Source organism: Clupea harengus, chromosome 25 (genome assembly GCF_900700415.2).
Source record: "Clupea harengus chromosome 25, Ch_v2.0.2, whole genome shotgun sequence".
NCBI classification, from domain to species: domain Eukaryota; kingdom Metazoa; phylum Chordata; class Actinopteri; order Clupeiformes; family Clupeidae; genus Clupea; species Clupea harengus.
The window spans coordinates 6,741,436-6,766,180 of NC_045176.1; the positions used below are offsets into that span (position 1 = coordinate 6,741,436).

At 46.3% G+C, this 24,745-nt stretch overlaps 1 protein-coding gene across 1 annotated transcript in view; it reads right to left on the reverse strand.

The window, feature by feature from the left end:
• Positions 1-1,562: 1,562 nt before the first annotated feature.
• The window catches only part of mycb (MYC proto-oncogene, bHLH transcription factor b), a 47,873-nt gene continuing 24,690 nt past the window's right edge, over positions 1,563-24,745 (reverse strand). Inside the window, exon 5 of the mRNA XM_012835886.3 lies at positions 1,563-2,148. The gene's annotated coding sequence lies outside the window, so the exon portion shown is untranslated. The remainder of the gene's footprint in view (positions 2,149-24,745) is intronic.

Below are 24,745 nucleotides of genomic sequence, written 5' to 3' on the forward strand. Positions count from 1 at the left end.
AGCAAGTCATTATCAGCTGCTCACATTTTCCACATTCCATCCAGACAGGAGAGTAAAAAGTGTGTTTTGCGTTGAACCATCACAGCTTTTGAAGTCACGGGTAAATATTTGCCGGGCCGCTGAGTGGAGAACTTGTGTCCTTTGTTGGGTGTTTGCCTGTAGTGAGTTTGGCAGTGTGCTACTCTGCTGCTGGAAGTTTGCTTGGCCTGTTACCACCCTCAGAACAGGGGGAAGGGGGGAGGGGGGTGTCAGCAGTGATGAAAAGTCCTAAAAAAGTGTTTGACAAGGCATGGGGCAAGCATTGCCGTCACAAAAAAATGGCAGGATTGAAAGGAAACGGTGGGCATATTCCTTCAAATGGAGTTAGTGCTAACAGACACACACTGCTAGTGGTTTTTGTGTCGCCCTAGTATCCAAATTCAGGAGCACGATTGCTCAAGCAGATGGCTTATAGTTTGCTTCTGCTTCTACAGTGCATAGCCATTTGGCATCAAAGAGTGCCTTTTTATATGTGGCAAGGCTATTATTCCTCACTAATTGATGAAAATAAAAACAATGCAAACACAATCCTCTTCAACCCAATTTTCTCGACTAACAAAGAGCCACAGTGCAGTTGACCTCACTATCCCTATAGCCTGTAATAGTAATGAATGGATGAACTTTTCCAATAAGAAAATTGTGACAGGAGATAAGATTAACACCCTTCTCTAACTTGTCTCTCGTCTCTCCCTATTGTAGCACCATTGCCTCCAACGCTGATGGCCATGACCATTGTTCTCCACCTTTATAATAAAATAATCTAACTAAATAAATACAATAAACTAACAATCGCATCCAAAGTTCAACTTCATATGGCCTATAATGCATCACACACGCATTCCGATTGTCAGCATAACTACCCTATTCTCTGCTTATATGGGCGGTCATGCGCTCATCCTATTAATAGGAACCCTATGAGTCCATTACAACCCTCAACACTGTGCCATTATGTTTGCATGCTGGCATGATGAATACAATATATTCTTAAGATTCAACCACTGCTTTGAATGCTCTCTCTCTCTCTCCATTTTAACCAACTATCAATCTCGTATACATCGTGCATATACGATCTTGTACATTTCATTTAATCTTGTATGCATCGTGTATATATGACGTATGCTAAGGTGTTTATCCTGAGGCATGTATGAATACCTTCTGCTTGCTTCTTTTCTATCTCTCTACCTAGCCATCCCCAAGCAGATGGGTCCCCCTTATGGGCTGGGTTCTGCCCAGGACAGTTTTTTTTCCTATTAAAAGGGAGTTGTTCCTGGTCACCGTTGCCGTAGTGCTTCCTCCAGGGGGGTCAGGCTCTGGGCTCCGTAAAAGCACCTTGAGACAATTCCAATTGTTATTGCCGCTATTCAAATACATTTGGATTAAATTGAATCCCCATCCCCCACAGAAACACGCCCTCCCCGACTCACTGCATCTCCAAAACCCCAAGCAATTCCATTAACCTGCTTTATCCGTACAGCCTGAAATTTCACTGTCCTCCATTCACATGAAATGACACCACACAGCAGTTTAACGAAAGCAATTTCATTTCTGTGCTCATTTTTAATCATTACACACATATGGGCAAGCATTTGTTCACCTCGGGGCAATGATTACATTGTTGGTTTTAAAAGGCTCTGTTGGAAACCATATGTTTGAGAATTAACCTCAATCCCTGTGATTATAAGCATTTGATTACAACAATTGCCAGGGTATTAAAAAGACATTTTATCCTTTTACTCGCTGTGCTCTAGGGCCGTAATGTCCAGGTGTCTTGGTGCCAATGAGTCCAGGCGTTGGTGAGGCAACTATGTCGAGCCATTTAAAACAATGACTGGCAGCTCTGACCTGTTGTTGGCCGAAGGGAGTGTCGCCCTGAGCCACTTCTTGGGCTCCTCGTCTCTCTCAGTCACCCAAGGAGAGTTAATCCCCGTATCGGGGGGGTTGGGAGGGTTAGCTGGCCCGCTGCACCCGGTTTCAGGTTCCTCTTGGTCATCCTCTAGGCAATCATCATCATCATTCACTCGGTCGGCTTGATCCCTCCTCTGCCATCCCATCCTTCAGTCTCTGAAACTGCCATTTTCGGTTTGCGAGGGGCCATGTCGCATGTGAACTCTGGGAACACAACAGAACACAAAAAAAAAAAACACATGTCAGTCTGATGGCGAGTCTGATGGCGAGTCTGATGGTCTGAGCATCCAATGACTTCACTAGACAAACACAATACGTCCCGTAAACCTTGAACTCGGCATTGAGCAATGAGCTCCTATTGCCCAATTTTGGATTCATGTCACTTAACTGTGATTGATGACCGTGACTACTTTATCAGATGAGCCAAAAGCAATTGAAACTTTGTCCTTAGCGTGCTGCGTGGCCTCCCTCAACATCAACACGGCACGTGAACAAAGGAAATGCAAAATCAAAGCGGATCAATCAAAACAACCTGCAGTCTCTCAGGCAGCCACTACACCCCTAGGACAACCAAAGATGAACTTAAAAACGATACTATGCTTAGCATTTTTTTTTGTTGCCTGAAACAACACCTCAGCCCATATTTCTACCTGAAAGGGTCCTGGTGTGGAGTTAATGTTGACATGTAAGGCCGATGCGTGTTGAGGTGCGTGCTCGTATGTTAACCATACCGGCCAAAACTGTTTTCCCCAGGATGCTCTCAAACTTAATAGTACTAATAGTCATAGACAAATCCCTAAGTTTTGTATGTTTGCCTGACGTCACCCAAGTTGCCAGATCGTCTATGAAACACAATCTACACACACAATCCACACACTACACACAATTTCAACCCAGCTGTCACTGCAACCTGGCAACCCACGACCCGATGCAAGAGGAGTGTGTGCAGCTGCTCTCTGTGCCGGCAGACGCGCCAGTTGAATGCTGAATGAATTAGCTGGCTGACTTGGCTCTTGACAAAATGTCTGGTTTAGGACGCCTCCCCCCACTTAAAAATAAAATAAAAACCCTCTCATATTGTTAAACCTGGATGTCGGCAGGTATGACGTGAACATGAGCTGTGGTGCTGTTGTGTGTGTTATACGGGCAGGTATGATGTGAACATGAGCTGTGGTGCTGTTGTGTGTTATATCAGCAGGTATGATGTGAACATGAGCTGCGGTGCTGTTGTGTGTGTGTTATATGGGCAGGTATGATGTGAACATGAGCTGTGGTGCTGTTGTGTGTTATATCGGCAGGTATGATGTGAACATGAGCTGCAGTGCTGTTGTGTGTTATATCAGCAGGTATGATGTGAACATGAGCTGTGGTGCTGTTGTGTGTGTTATACGGGCAGGTATGATGTGAACATGAGCTGTGGTGCTGTTGTGTGTTATATCAGCAGGTATGATGTGAACATGAGCTGCGGTGCTGTTGTGTGTGTGTTATATGGGCAGGTATGATGTGAACATGAGCTGTGGTGCTGTTGTGTGTTATATCGGCAGGTATGATGTGAACATGAGCTGCAGTGCTGTTGTGTGTTATATCAGCAGGTATGATGTGAACATGAGCTGCGGTGCTGTTGTGTGTGTTATATGGGCAGGTATGATGTGAACATGAGCTGCAGTGCTGTTGTGTGTTCAGTGGCGTTTCTACATTAGGGGCAGGTGGGGCACTGCCCCACCAGATCCAGATGACGCTGTTGTGCAGAAAGCTCAATACATTCGTACTTCGCGGCACAATATATATATATATTTATTTTTAATGCAAAGTAGCGTGAATATGTGTGTGAATAAACTTGACTCACAAGCATTATAGTCTTGTTTTGGAGTAATTTGATTAGTGTGTTTTTCTGTCTGTGTGCTTGCGCTGTGAAATGCTGCTCTCCACTGTCCCTCCCTTTCCGGTGGGGCAACAGCCCACGCTGCCCCACCGTTACCATGGAAACACCAATGAGCGTGAACCACACAGGCCAAAGTTAACATTGAGCGGTGGGGCACTTTCAGATGTGCCCCACGAAATCTGCCTGGCAACTAGACTGGAATAATGCGAAAACCGCGAGACCTGTACCCCGTGACAAAGAAAAAAAAAACATAGAGTCAGATTAATGCCAGTAACGGCACTGCTAGTTAGCTATCGCTAGATTTAGAGTATTTTGGAAGTGTTTTTTAATCCATACAATGAATAACGTAGATTATTTGTTGAGGGTGCAAATGTAGTACATTGCCGCTGGAAGAAAAATTAGAAATCAAACGTTTGGGACCACACAGACCAGACGACTTGATCCTGCTGCAGCCTGGTCAGAAAGCTACTCGAACTTTCAAGACGGAATGGTATGACAGAAAGACATGGCTAACAGCTAGCACATCAAAACGAGCACTGTTCTGTTTCCCATGCCTTCTTTTTGGAATTGGTACTAATGCAGACTCAGTTCGGACAACGGATGGATTCAAAGACCTGAAGCATCTGGCAGAAAGAACAGTCAAACACGAAAGCTGTAACCCCCATAATCAATTGCGCCCTGCAATTGGGACTATTGGGGCACGTCAACATCATGGCACAGCTAGATAGTGCATATCAGTGGAACATTTTAGAGCACAACAAACAGACGGAGGAGAATCGTTATGTACTGGGGAGGCTGATATTGTGCATAAAGCTCTGTGGGAAGTGCGAACTTTGAGACGATGTGCGAGGGCGACACCAGGCTGCAAAGACACTACGATTCTGTGAGTCAAATTTTTTTGGAGCTGATGGATGTATCAATCCAATCTGCAAGAACAAAGTTTCGTTCATTTAGCAGCATGTTTTGTTGCCGTTATTTGTTTCAGTTGTGCCTTTTGCTTCATATTGTATGCCACACCTGTGCCACAAGCTTAATACATTATGCAAGTTATTTGAGCTATGTGTCTGTCTGTCATTTTACTTTAATGCTGTATTATAGGCGACATCTTTGTGTCGCGCTGAAGCATGTGAAATGTATTTGAAATAGGATTTCTGCTCCCTGCTGGCACTCAAAATGCAGCCCATAGCATATCTTACTGGTCTATATAGGCCTACTGCTTATAATAATCAGCTACCTCTATTTTTGTGACGGTGACATGACGTCATTCAAAATTGCCCCACCAGAAATTTCAGGCTAAAATCGCCACAGTGTGTGTTATATGGGCAGGTATGATGTGAACATGAGCTGTAGTGCTGTTCTGTGTGTCCAGCCTTTACTGGTGTGAGGAGTTGAGTCTGTTTGATGAGCTGGCTGTGTATGTGCCTTTGTTTCTGTGATTCGATTTACAGTATGATGTGCGTCAAGCTGCAGGGCCGCGTGTGTTTGTGTATGTGTGTGTAGCGGTAGTGTTGCATATGTTGAGGTGTAGTGTGTGTGTGTTGTGTGTGTGTGAGTCGCTCTGTGTGTGTGTGTGTGTGTGTGTGTGTGTGTGTGTGTGAGTCGCTCTGTGTGTGTGTGTGTGTGTGTGTGTGTGTGAGTTGCTCTGTGTGTGTATGTCTGTATGTCTGTGTGTGTGTTATTTGGCTTATGACAGCAGCTCATCAGAGTGATGGTGGCAGCTGGCCTAGAGCCAGCTGGGTGGAATTATCAAATCACCAGATATAGCAGCAATATGCTTTATGGAGTCTGAGCTGCTGTGCTTAAACCTCCCTCTCTTTCACTCTCTCTGTCTGGGCTGCTCCGTCAGAGACATCCTGTCAAAGCTCACACACTATAATACCACCAATACTGCACACCACAAAGCAGAATACTAACCTCTGTTAGGTAACAAACATGGCAAATAATGTGCTATCACACTGATCAGAACTCGGATGTTTATCGTATTACTTATTCATTAGTACTACCTCTGGCTTTCTTAGCTGGAGAAACTAAGACCCCCTCACCTCCTGCATGTTTGAATATTCATTCAGAAGAGCAGAAGGCACCGGGGGCATCTCAGGTGACCATGACCTGTCTGCTGTGAAAGCCGAGGGTTCATTCAGTGCTCAAGTGCTTAGTACTCACCTCTAGTGTGAGTGAGAGTGAGAGTGCTTAATGTCAGAGGAGCTGCGGAAGAAAAGCGTAGGTGTTGCTGTGACGGAATCTAATGAGCACGCCAAACTTGAAGGACCGGAAGATGCAGTCAGGATTTTTAGAGTTTATTTCAGCGTGGAGACCCCCTCTAAGTGTGTCGCACAGAGAATGGCCTACCTGATTGTAGAATGTTTTGGCACTTATAGGGGGGGAGAGGGTTCACCTGTGGGGGGAGAGGGGTGAGGACAGAGGACAAAGGGGGCTATCTGGGGGGGGGAAGGGTTCAGATACTAATGGTTCAGGTCTCAGTGAGACAGACAGAGAACACATCCAGAGGGTATGAGATCAGATGATACAAAATAACAGTAGAATGGCAATATTCGGTTCCATCAGCTGTAAGAGCCAGTAAGACTGGTTGTCTCACGATGCATCAGTGTGACTTGGCCAAACAAGGCGTCAGAAAGGACATCCGGCGATCTGGCCCGAGCCACATCCTCTGGTGGGAATGTGGAGAGGCTCCAGTGAGAGTGAGGGATCGTGCGTTGACCCAGTTCCCATCTGCTGCGCGAGGCAGGCGCTCGGCGCTACGCTATCTGTTCTGTTCTCTGAGAGATTACACGAACCTCACACGCTCAGAACAACTGATGGCAACACAATTATCTGTGGCATCTCTACCGTTTGCATCACACTCTTATCACATGTTCCTCTAAACTAAGGTGTGTGTCGGTGTGTGTGTGTGTGTGTGTGTGTGTGTGTGTGTGTGTGTGTGTGTGTGTGTGAAAAATACATCTGTTTGTTTGGTGCATTTAACCCATTTTCCTTGCAAGTGTAAACTATAAAGAGTACGTAAAGTATTAATATCCATGAAGCACTCATGATTTGCCTTTCAATCCTCACGCCCCCCCCCCCCTCAACAACACGGCACCATCATCAGAGAGCACCAGGAGTGGCTCCAGCCTCCCCAGCCCATTGATGCCATTTGCAAACACAGCCTCCTCCTCCTTCCTCCCTTAGCACCTTCCCTGCCTCTAATGAACCTGCGTAGGGAGGCAGACACGATCCAGCACGTCTGACAGGAGGACCTCCACCGAGAAAACACACAACACACCGAGGGAGAGGTGTGGGTCTGCACAGCTGGACTACACCAGGTATGATACCTCGCACACTCTCACACGCGCCCGCACATACAGGCACGCATACAGGCAAGCACACGCACGCACGCACACACACGCAAACGCACACACACACACACACACACACACACAAACGCACACACACACACACACACACCACACGCAAACGCACACACACACACACGCAAACGCACGCACACACACGCAAACGCACGCACACACACGCAAACGCACGCACACGCAAACGCACGCACACACACACACACACACGCACAAACGCACCCACACACACACATGCACACACGCAAATGCACGCATTCACACACACACACACACACACACATGCAGGCTGATGGTCTAATAACCCATGCTCATATCAAAACAATGATGGTATCAGTATGACACTAGCGGAGAGCGACGGGTGTACATGCTCAGCGGATGTTCCCAGGGTGTGGGCTCTGACTTATGAACACATTAGCATCGCTTTAGTGGCGCTAGGGTACGACGGGGTCCAGCGTAATGACAGAGTGGATGAGAGGTCTTCGGAAGACTGCGAGTTTCCAATGTGTTAGAAGCAGCCAGCCATCTCTCCCCCCTACAGCTACTAAACGCAGTAATGGTTGTGGAATTACAGGCACAACTTGCAAAATTGCCTTTGAAGCGGTGACTCATCTTGATCATAAAAAAAAAAAACTTTATTTTTGGCATTGAACAAATCACCTGCCATCACCAAAATGAAAGTGACTAGAGAGAAATAAGTGAAGTGATTGAACACACTTGTATTCCATTCAGCAAAGAAAACCAAGGTCAGTTAGCCAAGCAGAGCTGCATTTCTACTGGTCTAGAGGCCAACAGCAGCTTCTGCACAATCACTGGCAGGTGAATCTGATGTGGTTTAGAGTTTTGGTCAAAAACTAGCAATCTAAATACTGAAAAGGCATGCAAAATCCCCGCCAAAACACAAACACCAGCACAGTTGGCAGTGATGGAAGGCTTGCTAGCCTGCTAACAAAATGTCTTCTGGCGATATAGTTGGTGATGTTGTGCTGTGAATGCTTTTTTTGACAATTTCGCAGAGCGGTCCGACCCGAGCCACAGAACTGTATAGGGCATGGCCTAGCTGGCATAACAGGTGTGTTTATCCATTCTACTCATGACCATACCTAAATTAATTTTGAAAATGATAGCAGTATTAGTTGCTTGATTTAAAAAAAATAATGTTTTAAACACATGCTTCAAAAAGTGGCAAATTGTTGCAAACGGTCTCTATCATGGAGCTCTTATGCCTTTCTATTCGAGTCCCCTGTCTGAACTGAACGTCTGAGAGGGTGAAGGCTTTCTACCCAGATCCTTGAAAGAGTAGCTGTTACCACGACTGACAGACTGGCCCAGCTGACAGGAGGAGGGGCTATATTTCTGACTGCAGGCGTCTCTCTCTGATATTTACTTTGCGAGGAACGACCTGGAACTTCCCATATGGCCCTGAGTCACGGTGACATCAGGTCTGTGGTCCAAGCAGAGAGGCCTGAAAACGATCCGAAAATAGGGCTTCAGGACAGCTGTGCTCCCAAATGTGTTTGGCTTCTCATCGTATGTGCTTCAGAGCCAAGGGCCTATTTTAAAAGTGCAGTTTAGAATCTTCTGGATCCACCATCATGCCAATACTGAGCTCCCACCAAAACACTGAGCGCCTGTGGTCATAATATAGTTTAGCCTTCAGAAATGAGGCTCATAATAATATTTGGGACTCGATGGTATTTTGTTTTAGTACCAAAAGCTTGGTGGAGACTCAGTCGGAGAATGCTCAGTCAGGAATCCGGCTTTGTTCTTGTAATGATGCATCAAGGGAGAGAGAGGGAGGCTTCACTCAACATTCACACCTAAATCTCTGATTAGACATTGAAACAGTCCAGGTTTAAATATCCTACATAGGGTCAGGGGTGTCACCCCATAGCCCTGTCCCTCCATGAATATGTATCAGTCTGCTACGGCTGAGAGGGGTAGTTTCACACTGTTGGCTTCACAGGGGAAATTGTTGATTAGCAAATGTCTCAGAGGCCTGTATTCATGGGGCTGGGGATTTAAGGAATACACGTATAGCAGGACATTCAACCAGAAACCCTTACATTTTAACATAAGTCCAATTAAAAGCAACAAATACAAATGAATATAAGATTCATTGGATTATTGATTATTGTCAATCATTATTTACTATGATCCTTTATTCTTATTTGCAACTCTTTCAGACTTCAGGCCACAAATTGTGTGGTCACATGAGAAAATAAAGTTGATAACACAGGACAGATTGGTGTTTAGTCTTCCATGGCCAGGCATTATGTGAGAATACAGGCCAGTTCAAAGATACTGGAGATCTTGCAAGAGAGACTATGGCAGTGAGTGAGAGAGACTCCCATGGAAACTCACAAACTGTTCAAAATCCATGCAATGGCTACCTGTAAAAGCTAAAAAAAAACTATAACGGCAAACTCGAAAACAGCATACCAGATCTGTTCTGTATATTTATGTATATAAATATTTTGTCTTGAGAGAGAGAAACCTTGAAATCGTTGACAGCAGTGCTGGGAGGAGACATGTTTACAGTGCAATGCTAGTGACCATAACGGTCAAGTTCCTCTGACCAAAGTGGGCGGGGCCAGTGATTGACATCCATGAGCAATCCCCCTGCACGCACACAGCAACAAAGAACACACGTGCAATTTTGTTACATTCACAACGCAGCATTTCGTAATCAGGTCTATGTTCGCCCCGTAGAGATAATAAGCAGCTGACCTACATAACATACCACACCGATCATAATAATAAAATAAAATAAATGTTTGAGGGAACACTTTGTGATGAAGCAACGGCAGTGTTGCGCAATTGGCAAACAACTGGACGGAACACATGTGGGTGTGCATGTCTAACCCTGCTGTTTTTTTAGACCTTAATTAACGTTATTATCTGACTGAAGAAAAACCCACCAAAAGAAAGAGAGAGAGAGAGAGAGAGAGAGAAAGAGAGAGAGAGAGGGAAAAAGAAAAACACTTGATGTGAGGACAGCTGAAATACTTTACAGTTTTTCATGAAGAACCGCCTGCAGCCCAAACAAGCGCCACAGCAGCGTAAACTTGGTTTACGGCCAAGGACCGTGGTTTGGTTGCTCTGTGACGTTGGGCCGTTATTGCCCAACAGCTTCACATGTGGCTTTAAAGGATAACGTCGCCCCTTTTTTCTCACATCCTGGTGTTGGTCTGAGCAGGCACAGCCCTGAGATTTGATAGTGAGGAATGCACTGGGGATGGGGCTCCGCCAGCTGCCAGGTTGCTGGTCGCTCGGTCCACTGAGATTAGGGCCCGTCGTCTGCCGGTATCGCTCAGCTCACGCAGCCTCTGCCATTGGGGGGATAAGTAGGCAACACCGCCTCTCTGGCCTTAACTGCCCCCCCCTCTCTACCCCAAGCCTTAACTGCCCCCCTCCGCAGCCTATCTCCATCTGCCACCAGGCTCTGTTTCTGGGTGGGAAAAACTTCTGGTTCTGACCTCCCAACGGAAAGTTGACCCTCCCTCCCTCTCCTCCTCCTCCCTCTCCTCCTCCTCCTCCTCCTCCTCTCACCTTACCACACAGCTCTCCTTTACACAAACCCTTCCTGCTTCAGTCCTCCCCCCCCACACACACACACACACACTTCTCTTGGTCTGTTACACACAGCCCATACTTAAACACACACACACACACACACACACCACACACACACACACACACACACACACACACACACAGCTGTACACACACTGTGAGTTAACCACCAGCACACTCTGGAAACTCCTCAAGGCCCTCAGACTGCCCTGGAGTAACACTGGGTCTCTCCAGCGTAGTCTCTGCTTGTACAAACTTGGAGCCGTAGGGAAGTCTGGGTCCTTCCAGGTAAACTTCATTTGATGCAAGAAGCTTTTCTCCCACACCAGTTTAACTAAATCACAGATACAGCAGCTTTTCATTCATTTTGTACACAATGTTTCTTTTGAACCTTATAAATATAAAAACCTTTTTTTATATACCATCCAGTGCTTGCTAGCAGTATTTCATGTAGCAGGCTGGACCTTGTGGGGAAACGCAGAAACTAACTTTTGAAAGAGTTTTATTGGTAACCTATGAAGCTCGCAGGGTAAAGTGCCTATGAATGGCAACTTATCGAAGACACACAGCTCAAAACAAGGCATCTCTTAATAGTTCTTGACCACTTCATCAAACATTCTTAGAAATGCAGGTTTTTTTCACCCCCCCAGTTGACAGTAAGTGCAGAGCAAAGAGACGAGGTCTCTGCGGTCTCTGAAGTGTGATGGGACTCCTCTCAAGACACTCCTCTTTTCTCTCATTCTCTTTTCTCTCATTCTACATCCTCCCTTCTTCCTTCCCATTTACATTTAGCAGACGCTTTTATCCAAAGCGACTTACATATGTGCAACGTACAATGTATACACATTTTACATTTTCACTGATGGCACACTGCACATCAGGAGCAATTAGGGGTTCAGTGCCTTGCTCAAGGACACTTCGACAGGGAATCGAACTAGCAACCCTCTGATTACTAAACGACTTCTTTACCTCCTGTACCACTGCCGCCCCTTCCTTCCACGATTACTGTGCCAGAGGTGTGACTTATAATGGGCCACTTTGTGATCTTACTACGTGCTTCACGATGCTTCCCCCAAGGGTGCCGTTTGTCTGTCTGGCACGCTTGTACGTTTCGGACGAAGATAAAAGTGACAAGAGCAAAAAATGAATGAGTGTCTCAACAGGCCCACTTGAGCTACAGAGGACCATGAGACATAAGTGTGGCCCACTCTAAACAGTTCCCTCGGGGGCTACGTCCAGCAGAGAACAGGAACTCCTTCTGTTCTCCAAGAGGGGAAAAAAAAATCATCTATGAACTTGTCTATAGATTGGCTTGGTCATAAAATGAGAAATATGTGCTTGGACACCCCGTGATCCAAACTGAATTGGTCCCCTCCAGCTGCATTCCCTTCAGTTTTGTAGGCAATATATATAATCTATGTGTGTGGTGTGTGTGTGTGTGTGTGTATGTATATACACAATACAATCTTGTCTATGTAATCATGTTCCCCGGCATGTATTCTGTAAATCACTGAACCCATAGGTAAAGGTGCTCTATGGAGGAAAGCATACCTTGCAGAAGTTGATATTAGAAGTAGAAAAATGGTCTTTCAGTAAAGCTTTTCTTTCTGTGTCAAACACATACAACACTCAAGCAACAAAACCACATGGCATTGGCTCTTCAGATAAACAAGATGAGAGCAAAAGTTTCTCAGTAAGCGCGCCAAGACTGATCAAAAGATATGATCAATTAGATGATGTGTATATATGAGCTCTGTGTAGATATGATCAATTAGATGATGTGTATATATGAGCTCTGTGAAGATATGATCAATTAGATGATGTGTATATATGAGCGCTGTGTAGATATGATCAATTAGATGATGTGTATATATATACAGTATATGAGCTCTGTGAAGCAGCCATGGCAACAAGCAAACGTTTACAACGTGAACGTCTAAGCAAGTAAAGGTAGATGATGTTTGTGTCATGGTGGAGATAGGTAAGGATTTTTCAGTAAGAAACGCATGTGTGAGTACCCATGTCTTACATTTCCATGAGTGAAAGCATACACTGCGCACTCTTCAGACACCACACACACACACACACACACACACACACACACACACACACACACACACACACACACACACACACACACTTTTACTCTCCCACACACACACACACACACACACACACACACACACACACACACACACACACACACACACTTTTACTCTCCCACACACACACACACACACACACACACACACTTTTACTCTCCCACACACACACACACACACACACACACACACACACACACACACACACACACACACACACACACACACACACACACACACACACACACACACACTTTTACTCTCCCACACACACTGCTGTGCGCAGGGATAAGGTGATGTGTGTGTGTCTGGAGTAAATGACAGACTAGGCTGAGCTCAGACAGTGGGCCACTGGAGCAGACCACTGGCGCGGGTTAACAAACACCACGCCACATGAGAGCGGGAGCGCCAGCCAAGCCTGACAGAAGCGAGCCAAACGGCCATCGGGCCCATGCCAACCAGGCCCTGGCGCTGCCAACCAGGCCTGCCACTGCCAACCAGCCCCCGGCGTGCCTGCCAAAAAATGCACACAGGTCACTATGAAGAAAGAGAGGGTGTGTTAGTAAACATGTATGTGTGTGTGTGTGTGTGTGTGTGTGTGTGTGTGTGTGTGTGTGTGTGTGTGTGTGTGTGTGAGTGAGTGAGTGAGAGAGAGAGAGAGAGAAAGAAAACAAAGTGAGAGCACAAGAGTGAGCCACTATGGCAGATAAGGGAATCCCTTTGCCCTCTCGCAAATGTCACAGTGTGCAGACACAGAGTGTCTTTCATCAGGCGCCCACACACACACACACACACACACACACACATCGAAGAGGAGCGTAAGAGACACGCATTACTACCCGTGTTTACCTCTGCAGCGGCTCAGGGAGGTGTGTCTGTCTCCACCCCCCCCTCTGTGGGTGGAGGAGGAGAGAGAGATGGCTCTTAGCTCTCATGCACTGACTCAGACGACTCAGGGAAGGGATGATAGAAACTTAAGAGAAACACACCTGGATCCATTAAAGCAGCAGAGCTGATATCCATTTCAGTGTGGACTCCAGGATGTCTACTTGTCCAACTAGGTTTATGTTTAAAAAGAAGTCCAATTCAATCAACGAATACATCATGGTAACTCACCGACTCCCCCACATTCACTTACAACACAGTAAACCCCGTTAAGTCCTTCAAAAAGGTCTCCAAATGCATTACTCCCTCACTTAGGCACTGGAAGAAATGAATACATTCATTTACACAGCTACAAATCCTTTTGGCATTTATGTCCCACAGGAACATGCCTTTCTTCAACATTTACTATACAGGATGAACCAATTCCATCTGATTAAGATCATCTGCTCTCCAGAATTCAGCTTTTTTTCCTCACGAGATAGGAATGAAGCAATGATGTACTCAGATAAACAGATAAACTTTGGGCTTTTTCCAACTACACGGCTTTTCAAAAGTGACAGTTTTACACAGTTGGGGAAAATCGTAGTGCTCTCCCTCATTAGTCACACTGATATCTGGTAGGTTTCATTTCGAAACCTGTGGGCGACTCAAACTGCATTTAGTTGCAATCGATTGTGACGCAAAGAAACAGAAGAAGTCTTCTTGTGGCTGGGCTGTCTGTCCATTTATGTTTTTAGGTATGTTACAATTTAGGTATTTCTATTTAGGCTCTCTGTGGCAATGTATAATAACAATAGCATTAGCAGGTGCTGCAGCGGCTTATACACTAAAAATTAGGAGAAATAAAAAGATTGCTAATGGAGCTAGCTAGCTATTTATCTACTGAATTAGCCGACGTAGCTAGTTACATAAGTATTGTTTGATTGAACAAATATCTAAGGTGGCTAGGTAGCTTAACAAAGTTATCTAGTTTCTTTTACAAACATTATGGTTGTGTACGGATATGAACCATTAAGTAGGATCCTCTAGATTTCAACAGCTGTCAGTTCGAAGTGGCAAAACCAGCAAACTGAAAGTGATGTCTGGTGCAGGAATAATGTGTAATAGTGTGAGTGTGTGTGTGAGCATGCATGCATGCAAGGACACATGCTACAAGATATTGCCCACGTGTCTCCACTACGAAAGGAAGGGGGAAAAACGTTGATGTTCCTGGAGGAAATGTAATCTTATTGCAGACATGCTTCAGTGTGTGGGCACACATGACACTTGAGGAGCAGGATCCCCTTGCATCCGTCTAGACATCTGAGCGGAAGAGAATATTAAATACACCGCCATAAAAAAAAATGAGTAACACCCACACAGGCTTCCCTATGAACCAGAGCTCAAACCTTTCACCTCAAAACACTTCCTTCCAGAACAAATTTGTCAGGAGTTGACCCGGGTGTCAAATGGACAAAGGCCTTCAGCCGCCATCTAGCACAACTTTTCTTTTCATGTAGATGTGTTTCATGAGGTGAGGTGGGTAATGGGGTGAGGCTTAGCTGGAGTGCTCACAGGTCTGACATTCAGGCCTTCAGCTCTTCACAAAAGGGGGCATGGGATTCTTCTGGGGTGTGGGTGAAGGGGGTGGGGGGTGCAGGGGCAAGGACTGAAAGGCCTTGTTTGTGTCTCCGTTGAAGCAGTTTGGTTCCCAGCACATCAATACTGGTCTTACAGTGAAAGTCTGGCACATTATTCTTGTGTGTGAGGATGAGAATATGTGTGTGTGTGTGCGTGTGTGTGTGTGTGTGTGTGTCTTCCCACTGCTCGGGCCCAGACAATGATTTAAGGCCATGTCGCCACTACACTCCTGGGGAAACTGTGAGGACACAACTTACTTCATTTTGCTAGGATTCTGGTTTCACTCACATCAAATACTGCTGTCGCTAAGCAAAGATGCCATTTTGATGACGAGGAGAGAGAGAGAGAGCGAGGGTGCATGCAGCCTGATGTGGTGGCCTGGCCGCACGTGTTCTCCAACCACATGTACGGCTGACAACCACCTTCAAATGATATGAACAGATATGATGACCAGAGTCCAGCAGGTTTCAGGCTTAGCGACTGCCCCGTCACTTGCAAACCCAACTGTATACAGTGCCGTGTGGTTTACTCAAACACACACGGACACACACGGGCCAATATGTGTAACCAAACATGATATGGGAGGGTTGACCCCAGGAGACCTCGTGTTTACAGTGAGAGGTTCATCTACAGAAATGCAGACAGGGGCATGATCACCTTACACGTGTAAGTAAACAAACTCAAGTAGGCATGTAGGCCCATGTATTTAGACTCATTTACACACACAAAGACACAGACTAGTGACCCACTTCTTCCTCATAAGGGCCTTACTCTATACGAATAGCTCATCTGCTTTACAACAGACAAATGGTAGTACGATATTTCATCTACATATCTAACCATTCCCTCTTATCTATTCTCTCTTATTTCCTTGGAAGTTGTGAAAAAGCATTTCCTCTGTTCTCTCATCAGAAATAAACAGACGGGTGAGGCGTGGTTGGAAGACTGGGTTCAGGAAAGGACACCTCGACTGTAAGAGAAGGAAGCACTCAGGAGATGGTGGCCTCCACTCCTTTCAGTCGGAACCCATCTTAGCATCAGCGACGGAAACAAAGCCACCATCCCCAGCTCAGGAGCTCATTTGGCAGGGAGCCGACGAGCATCTCTGGTGGCATGAAGGTCAGACTCAGCAGCCATCCTGTGGGCCCCCCAAGGGAGGAGGGGGGGGGGGGGGGGGGGGGGGTACTGAAAGGGCAGATGGCACACCTCTCACAGTCTCACAAATTTGACCCGCCATTTGTTTCCTATTTATCACATTTCCATCAGTGCATGACTACACATACACGAGTGTATTCATATTGGGTGAAAAAAAAAACAAAAAAAAACAATCATCATGATAAATCATTGTCTGACCTTTTGAAATGCAAGACCCACGGAAATGGAGATGGGGCCACAAACAAAAACACATGACACAACCGAGCATGCTCACAAGGCCGCATATGTTTACTTCCACCGACACTTGATCATGAATGAGGCTTGTTGTTCTGCGATCTCTCCCTCTCCCTCTCTCTCTCTCGCACACACACACAGACAGACACACACACAGACACACACACACACACAGACTTTTCCATCCATTGCCACCCAGACCAGTGTCAATTCAGCAGTGCCACCCCCCACGTGGAGGTCAGGTGACTCATGACACAAAACCAAACTAGCACCAGCCCACCAGCTGTCCTACGGCTGACGTGAAATCTGAGAATGTCACAGCTGCCAACAAAAGGAAAGAAAGTCCCATCTTCCCAGATTCAGTCGGCAGTAATGCCAGTCGGGCATATTCTGGTTAGAGGTCACACTAAATGGGGCCACGGTTGTTTTAGTCAACAAGCTATTGAGCTACATATTAAAGAGCTAGGAAAACAATCTGCGTCTACTGTGAAAATGATCTACTTAACGACTAAAGTGTTGTTCAACTCCAAGCTATTTATGTATTTTGAGTGAGTATTTAAACTGCTGGGCTCTGTAAATGATTGTGTTACATAATTGAAGAGAGTTGGAGTGCGAGTGCAATTCACAAGTTAAAAAATAAATCTAAAAGAACTTGAGGGATGTCGACACATTTAATTATTCTCGGATCGGCATTTAGGGTTTTACAGGCTAGGAACTGGCTGAGTACCAGCAGGAGAAACAAGTTATGACATCTCAGGATGTTGAGCGGGGAAACATTTCTAACGTGATCCATGATAATAGGTTGGCTCTTAAAGCAGAGACGATTTGAGAAATCTTTCTGTAAAGGAGGGAACAACAAAGACATTTTTGACTAAAATGCTTTGGCCAATCAGCTAATGGCAAACACTCCTCAAATGCCCAAAGAGCCTGTCAGCACCAAGAAGAGTTTGGCTAAAAGGCATCTCCCCGTTCCAAATTAGGAAACCAGAACATCCAGCGAATTACCAAGTAAATGCACCCTTCGCAGCAGACACACAAAAAACAACTACAACTTAAAAAATCTGCAGAAAAGACATCCTCTGAATTTGGGGATTAGCAGTAAAAGTGTCCAAACAGGAACGAGCACACAAGCAAAGACTGCAAGTGTGGACTCAGCAAATATACACACACACACAGTTAGACAGGATCCATGGAGGCATCAGGAATGCAGAACGACGCTAATGTAGCCTCTCACTAAGAGCATGTTTGGATAAGTGCCAAACAGGCTGATGCTGAAGGCATTGAGGGACAGGGCCGGGTGGGGCAGGGCAGGCAGGGGAGAGTGTGAATAGGACACGGGCTCTACCTTGGGTGACCGGGTGAACTTGCTTACCCTGAATGCACCAAACCAAGCGTCACAGACTGATGATGCGGATGCTGCTCTGCAAACACAGATCTCTATCAGATGCTGACGCTGAGCTCTCGGGCTGAAGTAGCTGACATTTTCCCCCCTCGCCCCGCTAAGATAAACTGGGTGGGCGCATACTACTACAAAAACAGGAGTTTAAAAAAGCCGCTGAAGCACTGTTAAGATGACTGTGTGTCAGAGCTAATATCAGAAGTGCCATTTATGGGTCAGGCTATCTGTCCTAAGAAGAAATGTGACATTTCAAAAAGCGAGTGATGTTGAAAGAAGCAGTCCAGGATGTTGCATGTGAGGGGAGTCATTTCTGCTGACTTTTAAGGGTGCGTTGAAAATGAACAGTCTCTGAAAACCCACAGGAGATTCCAGCGGTGCTCACAGGCGAGAAACGGCTGCATGGTAACAGAAATGACAAAATGAACGCTTTGTAACTGAACCAAGAGTCAGAGCTGGTGCACAGCTATCTGTGAACATGACTGCCAACAAACACTCCCAGCGGGGACCACTGGTGAGAACGCTACTGCTAACACACCTCTCACAGATGCTCTGAATCCACCTGTCAGAAGGACGTGGGGTACAGGATGGGCACAAAGCGACCGCAGCTGCGAGGCCCGCTGTCAAAGAAAAAAAAAAAAAAACTGACAAGGTAAAGTCAGCTGAAGGCAAATTTCCCAACGTTGTCAAACTAAAATATAAAGGGTAGAAAAGGAAATCAGAGACGTCCCTTTCTAGTCAGAGAGCTAACAGAACAAAAGAACATTGCGAAACAAAATAAAAAAAATATCAGAGGCCTAAAAATAGCACAGGCACAGCACAGGGAAAACAGAGGTCTGTGTTGTGGATGCGTTTGAGGGGGGGGGGGGGGGGGGGCGCTTACACTAGCCTGGAGCAGTGAGGGATGCAGTAGAAAGCAGGGGTCAGACTGGAGCGCATTGTCTTTCCCTCCCCTCCCCTTTCCAAGCTGGTCATGTGATTTTGTGGCAGAGTGATGCACAGGCTAGTAAGGAGGGCGGAGGATGGAGGGGGGAGGGGGGAGGGGGGGGCAGAGGGAGCTAGTCTGGCTCCCTCCGGCTAACACGGCTCTGAGAACCTCCTCATGCTCCAGAGGTGAGGAGCCCTGGGGGGGCGGGGGCGGGGGCAGAGCAGCCAGTGGCTAGGATTTAATCACAGCAGAGCGGAGCGGACGATTCCCAGCGCTTGCTTTGTTTCCCTAGTCTATGTGCACAAGTGTGTTCATTGTTGCATCCTGTGTCTATGGCTCATCCAGTACGGATTTATCACACACACTCATTTACAGGCAACATATAATTACAAGCTGACAAACGAAAATTGATTATGAACAGTTGTACTTTATTTAGGCTTCAACAAAATAGCCTTTCAGACATCAGAGTAGCGGTCGTGTGATCAAATTACAGTGACCTAAACAAATCATCTATACAGACAATGCATATATTCATGCAATAAAACATGAACATGTTCGTTCACTCAGCTCTTTAAGCTTCAGTCAGGTGCATATGTTAGTTTACTCAGCTCTTTAAGCTGCAGTCAGGTGTATATGCGGTGGTATGCGTGCTGTAAATGCAGTCACATAGGACGTTGTCCTGCTGACACAGGTATACTGTTGAGAGTTGCAGGTGCGAGTGTTGGCAGCCAGTGGTTCTCTGGGTCACGGTGAGCGAGCGATAAAGCTCCGGCACACTGACACCTGAGAGGCTTCTCACCTGGGCTACCTCATGAGGCACGGCCTCCTGAGGCACGGCCTCGCTGCATCCTGGGGCGACGTCACATATCAATGGTGCAGCTGGATATTAAGCCCCTGCTATCAGTCAGGCCTGTGGCCCCAGCCGTAAAACAGCACCAGTCGTAAAACAAGTGTCGAAAAGAACTTTCCAGAGATCACTGCAAGCAGCTTAACAATATCCACGCCCTGCATCTACCAAAACACGTTCCGCAAGCTACAGTTGTCACATTTAGAGGACATCCACACAACATTATAAACAGAGTTTTTGTGAAAGTTTTGTTGTGTTTTGGCCCTGCGCTTGGGCCTAAAAACGCAAGGAACCGGGTTCCAGACTGGACACTAAAATGCAGCCCTTACATCAACCTGCGACAGCCGAAAATTGAGCTTTTTAAAAATGATGACATTTTTCACTCATTTCTGCGTTTCTGTGTGGATGCAGACGAGCCCTCAAAACGTTGTTGTGTGGACACAATTTATTTTGAACACTTCAAAAGGAAAAACATAGTTTCAACATGATGTTTGAAATTTGCACTGGGATTGGGGATTCCTCTGTGTGCGTCATCGTGTTTCAATTTATTTCCAACAGCCGTGCCTTGTTGGCCTAGCGTCCACTGACAGTTTGTGTGTGTGTGGGGGGGGGGGTCCTGGCTCCGCTCTCCGCTGGCAAGGTGAGCCGTTCTGCGCAGCGCTCCGACCATTTTGGGACAGGCTGTGTGGCATACTGGCCTACTGCCACAGGCCCCACGCTCCGCTTGAGTAGTAGCAGCAGCGGTGGCTGGGGCCAGGGAGCCATGACGCTCTACTGTTCCTGGCCCAGCTGACGTCAGCGGCGCTCCCATGATGCTCTTCTGTTCCTGGCCCAGCTGATGTCAGCGGCGCTCCCATGAGCTCAGTGTCTCGTCAGCTGGCCAGCGCCAGCACTCGCACAATGCCACAGACCCAGCCCTCGCCACACTCCACCGCTTTCCTCTTGTGCCACAGGTACCAATCAGGAGAGGATTACCCCCTGATGTGAGCCGAGGGAGGGCGGGGGGTGGCTTAGGCTGGAAAAAGGTTGCCGTGGCAGCAAAGAAGCAGGGAGCATGGGGCTTTGAAAAGAGTCAATGTAGCCCCTTGATTGGTGTTTCATCTTGTAAGCTTGTGATGGGCTTGAGCTGTAGGCTTCCTAAGGGTTCGTAGGGTCATTGTAGATCCTTATTATGGGAACATGCATAAAGACTAAGAGGCACACGTAGATGCAATTTAATGCACTGTGGGGAGGTGTATATTTACATAATACGCTATAGAGAGCTTGACCAGGCCTCTGGACTGTGCGAAAAGCAAAAAAAAAAAAAAAGAGAGATTCCACTTCAGGGTTGAATTATAAAACACACACACACACACACACACACACACACACACACACACACACACACACACACACACACACACACACACACACACACACACACACACACACACACACACACACACACAGCAGAATTGCAGCTGTATATGAAATGATCTGCACTATTCCACTGAGACAAGGGCCTCAGAAAGATGTCTGTGCTTGGGGCAAAATCTTTTATAACCACTACAGTGCTTCATCTGTGTGTGTGTGTGTGTGTGTGGGGGGGGGGGGAAGATGCAAGAAAACCACCACAAACCACTTGTAGCAATCATATCAATACCCCACCCACACCACCCCCGGGCCTTCTGCACCCCTAAATGAATGAAAGAGTAAAAGAAAACGACCACCGTCTTGGCGCTTGTGTTTTTTTTTACCGCACGTTACTTGTAGTAAGGTTAGGTTTCTTTTTCCGGCGCGCGGCGGTAGGATCAGGTGTTCCCCTTTACTGCCGCACAGCTCCGTCAAGCGTGGTAGGAAAGTACAGCGCTGTGCTCTGATGATGCACCGGTGTGGGTTTCACCCCACTTCTGCCTTCCGTCCAGAGATAGGAAAGTAAGGGGGAGGGGAAAAAAAAAAAAAAAAAAAAAAAAAAAAAAAAACAAACGAGGGGGTGAGCGAGTGGACTCTCTCTCTCCCCATGGGCAGGAAAAATCAATAAGATGCTGACAAAAAAAAAAGAAAAACAACATCACCCCATACATTTCTGGAGTGTCCACATATTTGGACAACCAATCATAAAGCAAACATGAAAGTGATGCCGAGAATATCTAAGTACTCTTGCTGAAATGGATCATCCATTTCCACAATGATTTCCCTCCATGACACTGAGAAGTCTATACCACTGTGTGTGTGTGTGTGTGTGTGTGTAGGCTAAGTAGCGGTAATGCGACGCAACAAGTCAAACTTCTTTTAGAGACAGAGGTTTTCAGGATATCAGTGGCTCCATTAAGAGACCCCCCTGTGGGACCCCGTGCAAAAGAGAGGAGCGCGGGACTAATGTTGGATTGTGGAGTGCGGATGTGGGCAGGAAGAAACTCATGCGTGTGCGGGAGGAAAACATGACGACTCGCTGGACTCCCACAAAATATAAATATGTGTATAGAAAGAAATAAAAGTAGATTTCTTGTTTTTATTCTACAGAATGTCATCCGTGTTTGCGGGAGAGCAGCAAGACATAACCCAAGTTTGACATAAACAGGCACAAGACTGGTGGTTTTTAACGCAGGGCTCAAATTCATGGGCGCGGGGGACGAGCAAGACTGTAAAACACATCCCGTGTAGATTTTGCAGGCGGGAGCGGGACAAATCGTGAAAGGTGCAGAAGGAAGCAGGACAAAATATGTCGTAGTTTGTGTGGGAGCGGGACAACATCCATGCAGGGACTAAAAAAAAAAATGAATTTAAAAATCCATTCCGCATGGACCTCTAGCTCCATTTTATTATGGCCGACTGGACTAAGCCACTGTCTAAATATGGTTAAGTCTGTGAGCCTAACCAGACATGCCTTGGGGTTCTGCCCACAGGCAGGGTCTTAGAAGACAGTTGGAGGAAGTCAATGGATGCCCCACAGACGACTGTCCAAAGGCCAGCTGTCTGCTTTGTGATTCATGGAGTGACTTGACTTTGTCCCCCCCCCCCCCCCCCGAAAATGTGATTACCAAAGGCAGATGTTGAACAGAAGGAAGGCTCGAAATAATAAGAGGAAAATCCCTTATTTAAAGACCCATCCGATCATATTCAAATATATGCCAAGTTCCTCTTTACTGTGATGAATCATTGATGATGTCTTCTGGCAGGGTTCCAAGTGTCTACAACAGTCAATATTCTTAGCGTTCTTCAGTTTGATAGAGGAACCAGATACAACGTCATAATGCTGGATGATGTGTCTGGGCAGACAAAGGAATCAAAAGAGGAAGAGGGAGAAAAGGAAGGTACGAGTATGGACATGAAAAAGAGCTGGCAGTTACTTACACACACACACACACGCTTTAAATAGACTATTTCTATTGTCACGTTCACATTCTTCTCTGGTACCTTAAATCAGGGCTGTAGTTGCCATCAGGTTCTGATGCAGGTTCTGATGGCGGTTCTGATGCCAAGGGCCTCAGGGCGGTTTGCACATTAACATGTCTCTCTGCATTTACATTTAGTCATTTAGCAGACGCTTTTATCCAAAGCGACTTACATATGTGCGACTTACAATGTATACACAATTTACACTGATGGTTCACTGCACATCAGGAGCAATTAGGGGTTCAGTGTCTTGCTCAAGGATGCTTCGACAGGGAATCGAACTAGCAACCTTCTGATTACTAAACAACTTCTCTACCTCCTGTACCACTGTCTGCATGTTCATAAGCTAGCTGGACCACTTCTTCCACACAACAACATACATGAACCAGCAACACATGCACTGACCGTGCAGCGGGGGGGGGGTTCAGGACTACCTCAGTTATATGCGGTCTGATGAGACGCTTTTTAAAAAGCAGCTTGGAGAGTTACTGGAGCTGATCTTGCCTTGGTATCAATGGGATACTGACTTAGCTCCTTTTGTGGTGATGGGCGCTATAGTGCCTCATGATAAGCCATTAGGAATTCATTAGGAGGTGGTACTGGCTCATAATGACAGCGCTGCATGCATTTGAACAACCAGAGACTTAAGAGTTTTATTATGCAAGAGACCTCCCGCCGACAGGGGTTGAATAGGTTCTTTTTTTCCTGTGTCTTAACACTTTCACACCCCAAAGGGAACTAAACAAATCATGTGTCTTTTCTCCGTGTCAATCTTCATTGTAAACTGTAAAGACCACTTTGCCACAGAGGAATGCCAAAACAGCAGCAGTCCCTTCTGTCAGAAGTGGGCAGAGAAGGGAAGTGGGAAAAGGAAGAGGCCCATACAGGCCAATGAAAGGAAACAAGAAGAAAAAAATGTGAGCTGTACTGAGGATGCAGGTGCTGTGACTTGGACGGCAAAAAGCCCTATGAAAACCATTGTTTCAAAAAATGATTAAATAATAACACAGCTTTTTTACAAACCCTGTATTGGCAGGGACCGAGGCAGGGAAGTGAACCGGGGGGGGGGGGGGACATGCATCACATCCAGGACAGCCACCTCACTCAATTCCCCTTCTGCTTCAAGACCACACTGGGAGGAAGCAACTGGACACATCCCTATCAGAACAGCTGCAGTTGTTATGGGTTTGTTTAAAAGGTTGAATGTCAGCATCTGACTTGGGCACCGTTAGCAGTCTAAGATGTACCGATAACGGCATTTATATCCCGAGCAGGAAGCCCCCTTTCTGGACTTTCATGTTTGACTAAAGGAGCATAAAGCCCTGAGTTGACAAAAGGTGCAGGGGTGGAATCCCCTCAAAGACATCTACTAGAAACCATAACCAAATTTAATGACAGCAGACGTTTGACAGTTATGACTAAAATCAGTGATAACA